The following is a 7,072-nucleotide window of genomic DNA, read 5'->3' on the forward strand; positions in this document are numbered from 1 at the left end:
CGACACACACACACACAACACACAATTCATATTATGAGTATTGACTCCAACCCCTAAGCCTAACCCTCACGCTGCGAAATTGATCACGCGTTCTGTCGCAATCGATCCAAAAATCGAACAGAACGTATCCTGTCCCGTAACTTGAGATTCGTTAAATAAAAGGAGAAATAGCAAAGTCAAAGTGGTTAGTTTTCTGAGAACCGTGACGCACCTCTCAAGGGTGCGTCGTAATGTGTCCCTTCACATGATTTAATTGCTTTCCTCGCCCTTTTATAAACTGTTAAACTAATTAAATCTGATTGTTCTATCACGCCTAATAAAGATAATATTTTGGGAAATTGGATTATCATGCTAGGTCCCTTAAAACAATCTAAATCAGATAATCGCGATCGATCTAGTATTATGTGTTGCATATTGTTAAAATCAACTCAGATTAGTTTAATAGTTAACGCATGTCCCTTCAATTATTTATGCTGAGCTAGTAAGGATATCCTGCCTCTGGAGTTATCGACGAGCGAGTACTCCTCTCGGTAGTTACAGTCCCCCGAACCCTCAATCTCTACCTTGCGGGTGTATGTTGAGAGATCCCCACACCAGGGATCACAAGGGAACCTACGGCCGTCGTGGTCAAACATAATTGCACTCCCTTTATGTCACGATAACCGGGTTTTGTCAGTTTTTCTCATTGTCGTTAAAAACTGAATGGCGACTCCTATATTACTAGTCAATTAGGTGTAAACTCACAGGAAATCCAATTACACTTGATTTGACAAAAAGAAACGTCACACCCACGAGGGACGAGGTCACGCATTAGCCTCGTGCTTTTTTGACCCCCTGACACTCGCATATTTTTAATTTCGTGTCTTCGCCCCTTCTTGTGTTGCATCTTTGATCGCCGTTCTCGCAAAATTTTGACCTACTGAGTTGTTTTGATATCGTTTATCATGGTTGTTCTTGCTTCAATTAGGTTTTGAATTAAAGTGTGGGAGTGATTAGATTTATTTTTCGTTTTTTATTTGCTTAAGTTAGGGTTTGTGTTTTTATTTCTATGATTTCGTTGAATTCGTCTTGGTTGTTTTTTTTATGATTTTATTTCCTTCCAAACAAAGCATATTATGTAGGTAAGCATCATTTATGATTCAGAAACATTAATTTTGCAGGCTGATTGTAAATTTTCATATTGAAGATGGCCTTCTTTCTTTATATGATGTTCACCGCTGTCTAATTGTAAGTATGCAGGCTCCACCATTCCTTGTCCACAAGGTGTTTACACAATCATTTTGGTTTATCAATGTTTATCATTGAACAGGTAATGTTCTATTTGTATACTTGTGCAGTTGTGCTTATGATTTAGTTGAGAAAGTATTTTGACTGATCATCTATTGTTTGGTTCATGCGTTAAGTCTTCTGTTGCGTTGTGAATGTCGGTTATTTAGAAATGGGGAGTATGTAAAAGCTGCCAAAGGCCTGTTGGGTTCTTTGGTTGCTCTTCTATTCCTCTTCTATGTGCTTGTGTTCAATCTGTGGGTCTCTTTTCATACAAATACTTGATTTCCCCCTCTTCATGATGTCCATCCTACCTCCCCCGGGCCCCCTTCTCCTTCCACACCCTCATCATCTAATATCTAGCTTGAAGTTGAAACTCCTTGCACCTGGCCTAGTGTTGAAAACTGCTATATTTTCTGTTGTACAAAACATGAAAGTAATGCCTATTAGCTCAATTGGTAGAGCTTTGTGCAATGCACAATGATGTAGGTTCGAATCCTACATAGGTCACTCTTTGTTATTCCGTTTATGATATTAATTCTCTTATTTGATTATTCTTGACTTTTGAATCAATTCTATTTACTTTTACAAGTTATTTATTTACTTTTGAATTGAAGAAAAGGAAAATAATGTTGACCTATTTTAGAGCAAATAGATAAACTGTCTTTATTTTTAGTCCTTGTTGGTTTATACGTCTTACTTTGCCTATTCTGATTATCAGAGCTTCGAATCAATACAAAAAAAAAATATCAATTTACTTTTGGAACTGTTTAATTTACTTGTATCCAAATTTAGTTTACTTTTGCCGCTTTTGCTTTACTTCTAAAATTACAATTGAAGTTTCATTATTGTTTTGTTTACTTTTAAAGGGATTAAGTTTACTATTAGAGAGATTTAGTTTACTTTTGCTCAAACTTGTAGAACTTTCCCATTTTTTCTTCCTTCACAAAGTAATGCAGCAGCATACATCTGAGATGGCTGCATCACTCTTAATGAACTGCGCAGGCAACTTAAAACCACAAGCAGCAAAAAAAAAATACCAGCAAGACACAATGGTAATCTTAATTATATTTGAGATTCTAGTTCTGCATGGCTTTGAGTTAGAGGATCATACAGTTCACTTGATTTAATAGATATAAAAAAAAATACTAATTCAATTTTATATGAATGCAAAGATGTCTTCCCGAAGTATGTCAGTCTCAGCCACATAAGAAAGCAGTGTTGTAAAAAGACTAATACCAGGGAGAAAGAAACTTGTGGCAAATTTACTAATGACAAACTAGGACGAAGTCACAAGAAGGCTTTGGATCACATATAAAACTATCTATTTGGGTCAACTGCCTTAAGTCCTTAACTAACATCTATGTTTAGATGGGAATATTTGCAAGGAGAAAGAAAGCAAGTCATAGGCAGATGACTGCAGGCATGCAGCACAATATTGTTCCATTATTTCCTCTCCTTCCCGTACCTATTTCTCCTTTATCCATCACAAAAGGACTGTCATATTATTAAAATTATATTCCAGATTTTGTATTTGCAGAACCCTTACAATCTCAAGTTGCGTCTCATTTTCAAAAGTAGATAAATACCTAAGAAAAGTAAAGGAAACTAATTTAGAAGTAAATCTTATAAACAAAATCTCAAGTTGCATTACATTTTCAAAAGTAGATAAATAACTTAGAAAAGTAAATAAATAACTTAGAAAAGTAAATAAATAACTTAGAAAAGTAAATGGGACTAATTTAAAAGTCAACTTAAATCATCACATTCAAATGTATGACTAGTGCCATTAGCCTCCATCAAACTACGCTTACGTCTATGTTGTTCCTTCGGATCATCAGTCTCATTGCCTTGGGCATCTCCTGCAAGCTCGGGCATCTCCTCCTCTACATTTTCAGTGTTCTTCTCAATTGACTCTCTAGGTGCATGGATTACTGGTTGTATTAGGTTTTCTAACACATCATCGTCGCCTGTGTTGTGGTTTTCTAACACAGCACATTGCCCGTGTTTTCATTTTCTAACACAACATCATTGCTCGTGTTTTGGTTTTCCAACATAGCATCATTGCTCGTGTTGTGGTTTTCTAACACATCATCATTTCTCGTGTTGTGGTTTTCTACAACTATTGCATCACCAGTATCATGGTTTACTGTAGCACCTGCAGAAGACAAGATATTAGCCATTTCAAGAGCTTTAGGAAGAGGATCTGTGACAGCCTCATGCAGCTTCTAAGCACTGTATGTGAGTGCTTTATGCACTCTTCTCCCTTAAGGCGTTTCATGTGTTATAGCATTCAAATTACTCATGTTGTCTGTCGCCTTAGTAACTGACAGATTATGAACTGCTTGAGAAAGATCAAGATGAGAATCACTCACAGCAGAATGTAGATGAAAGGAATTGGATTATAGTTCTTCTTACCACAGATCGAGGAAACTACACTCAGTAGCCCATATGCACCAAATATGCACAATAGAAACTGAATAAGTGATTAACTATTGAGTTTGTTTTTTTAATTTACTCTAGAGACAACCTATGTAGGAATCGAACCTACATACCCTATGCACATGCATAGTGCTCTACCACTTGAGCTAATAGGTTTAAGCACACCTAACAAAATATTCAACTCCAACTTATCATGTACGGGTGAATCTCAGTAACCACGTGAATCACTGCGAGATATCAACAGCAAAAGCATACAAAACATATATAGTTTAGAATATTTACTTTTAAGTTTAATTAATCTACTTTTACTAATTATTTATTTACTTTTGAGGTTAACTAATAAAGCCTTGGATAATACCAGTGAGATGCAGACAACAAACAACAGGTGTCCCTGTAGTCAGCAAGAACAATAGCTAGTACAAGAGTCACCCACAACAACTAATTGGTTTATATATAAAACCAGAATCAACTCTTAAAGCCAAAGAAGGAACTCAATCGAGAATTAACATAAACATAAACACAAACGTATTAAGTCTCAATATATATCAATTACATTAGATGATATATTGTTTTCACACAAAATCAGTGTGACAACATAACAGAGAAATCAAATACCAGAATCAGTCATCTAATCTCTAAAAGCTAATTTGAGGCTTTGAGCATCATAAAACCAATGAATTTAAGTAATTTCTAGGCTTCCTGTTATCAGGTACCAAACAATAAATAAACTAACACTAACATAGATGACCATTTATCCAAATATGTGAAATCATTTTCTCCCAACTAGACCATAGGTCTTCTAAGTTTTTTCTCCCTTTCCTGTTGAGTAGGATTAATCACAATCTTCAATTTATATTCGACACAACATAGGTGCAATTCTTGACTAAAACTTCTCTTTCAAAAGAAGTTCTCGTGAAGATTATTAAGAGACTTGTTTGAAATGAAATAATTACTAGAATAATTAACCTTCTTGGGTTATAGATGCTTATAACCAAGTACTGACCTAAAATATATGCCCCTCGATAATGAGGTTTGAATTATGTTCCTTGGCAGGCTATTATCACATAAGAATTTACTTTTGAGTCGAATTAATTTACTTTTTCTACAGTTCTATCGACTTTTAAAAATAAGAGGAACAAAAACACTTCAGATTCTGATTGATTTACTTTCACTAAATTTCTATCTACTTCAAAAAATGATAAATGTGCCGCCCAAGATTAACAGTAGGCTACATAAGCAACAACAAAACCATTAAGTCGTCTGATTTTCTAGAGATTTAGGTTTAATTTAGAGGTTTAGTTTACTTTTACACAAATTTAGTTTACTTTTGAGCAGTTTTAATTACTTTTATCATTTATGTCACACCTCTATCTTAATCATCAACTATGAGCCTAGGAGTCAAATAGAAGTTTTTCGCAAACTCACACCAAAATTCACGGCAACTGGAGCGTAGAAAACACTCGACAAAACGGATTATGCTGAGCTTGATTTTAGCATAATCAAGTAAATAATTGAGTGTAGCAGATGAAATTTGAAGTAATTTCACCTAATCAAACAAGTAGTCTTCGAATTACCGCACAATAACGAACTCAAAAGTCGAAGCTAGAAATTGCAATAACACTATAGGAACTGTGATTTCTTGAATTATTAAAGTGTATTTGCAACTAAAGATCGAAAGATTACCTTAATATTCGGACGAATTTTCTAGAACTTGAGACTTGAAATCCTTTTTTCCGGAGGTAGAGAGAGAGACTGGGACTTTTTTGGGGAATGAGAGAGAAAGATGTAACGGTGTTTAATTTGGGGAGTTGAATTAGATTTAATCTTGGCCGCTCGTTTCATCTCAATTTAACGGTTGTTAGAGGTTCTCATCATAGGAAGGTTCTCATCTTAAAGGAGGTTCTCACCGGAACCTGATCCTATATATATATATATAAGCTCGTCTTCCTCTTCCTCTGTTCTCCACCGTCGTCAACGTCCATTCCTCCACCTCACCGTGTCGGAACCCTAGATGACGATTTCTTCTTCTCCGATGACAATGATTGTAATACCTCGTATTTTTATAATATTAATAAGTATATTTTATTATATTTATGAAGCATTTTACAATTAATTAGCATTTAAATAATGTTTAAATGTATCTTATTTAATTAATTACGAAACGAATTTAATTCTTGAGTCGGGAAATTAAATGGGTTGCAAATGATTTTTAAAGGCTTCGGGTTTTAAATGAAAAGTCCAATTTGTTTTATTAAACGAGCCCAATCAAAAGAATTTAATTCCAAACTCTTGGCTAGCCCAATCATTTAATTACTAACCCCAATCCTATTTTCCTAAGCCTAGCCCATTTAAAATAAGGAGCCTATAAATAGGACTCCTCATCATTAATTGAACCTCTAAAATCTCATAAACCCTCTCATTTGCTTTGCTTGCCCATCACTCTTCCTCTCTCCTCTTTGCTCGACTCGTCCGCACGCTGCACGGCCCTCGTGCCCTCGTGCTCGTGCCCTCCTGCTGTTGCGTCGCTGCTGCTCGGCCTCACGCCCCAGCGCACAGCGCCCCTGCTCTCGCCCCTCCTTCGCGCACAGCGCCCCTGCTCCCTCGTCCCTCTCGCGCGCCTAGCGTGCTGCTCTGCCCTGCTCCCTCGCGCCCCAGCGCGCGCGTCCCTCTCTGCTCTCTCGCGCCTCAGCGCGCGCCCCTCTCTCTTGCTCGCACCTGCTGCTGCTGCCTCGTCCCTTCGTCGCTGCGCGCACCTGCACACGAGTTGTGCGTGTGTGTGTGTGTGTTGTTCGTGTTCGTTATCAATTTTTTTTCGCCCAATCACCCTAATTCGTGATTGTTCCGTGCTATAGGCCGGATTGGTATAATTCTCTTCTTCCTTACCTATTCTATTTCAATTCCGTATTTTAAATTATAATATTATTATTGTTTTGAGTAATTAAAATGCTGGGAATCGGTTATGAATACCGTGCTTTGAGGATTTACGTGTTGTGATTCATTAGTGTTGTTTTAACTATTAAAGCATGAATTTTCAGATTCGTTTATTTAATAAAGGATTGATTTTTATGATAATAAATTAGTGTTATTGGGATTTTCAAGTTAGGGTTTTAACCTAGACCTAATGAGTCAATTGATTAGTATAATTAGGTGATGATTTTAATTATGATAATCAATTATATTTTCAGATTTGAATAAAAGCTTAAAGTGTTGATTTTTATTGATTTTAAAGACGAAAAAAGTATGTTTTCGTACTAGGGATTGGTTTTGCAAATTGAGACGATTATATTATTGAAAAACGATTGAATTCTAAAGTTTAAATAAGGTTTTAGATTTTATAAATTTGCTGGAAATTTAATGAACATGG

The 7,072-nt window shown here is 36.0% G+C and overlaps 1 long non-coding RNA gene across 1 annotated transcript; it reads right to left on the reverse strand.

Annotated features, from left to right (window-relative positions):
* Positions 1-2,875: 2,875 nt before the first annotated feature.
* Positions 2,876-5,545, reverse strand: LOC130472551 (uncharacterized). The gene is made up of 2 exons (XR_008933101.1): positions 5,392-5,545; positions 2,876-3,424 (listed from the first exon to the last, which is right to left on the reverse strand). It is a non-coding gene; the product is annotated as an uncharacterized lncRNA (long non-coding RNA).
* Between the last annotated feature and the right edge of the window lie 1,527 nt (positions 5,546-7,072).

The sequence above is a fragment of the Spinacia oleracea genome, chromosome 4 (genome assembly GCF_020520425.1).
Source record: "Spinacia oleracea cultivar Varoflay chromosome 4, BTI_SOV_V1, whole genome shotgun sequence".
Classification (NCBI taxonomy): Eukaryota; Viridiplantae; Streptophyta; class Magnoliopsida; order Caryophyllales; family Amaranthaceae; genus Spinacia; species Spinacia oleracea.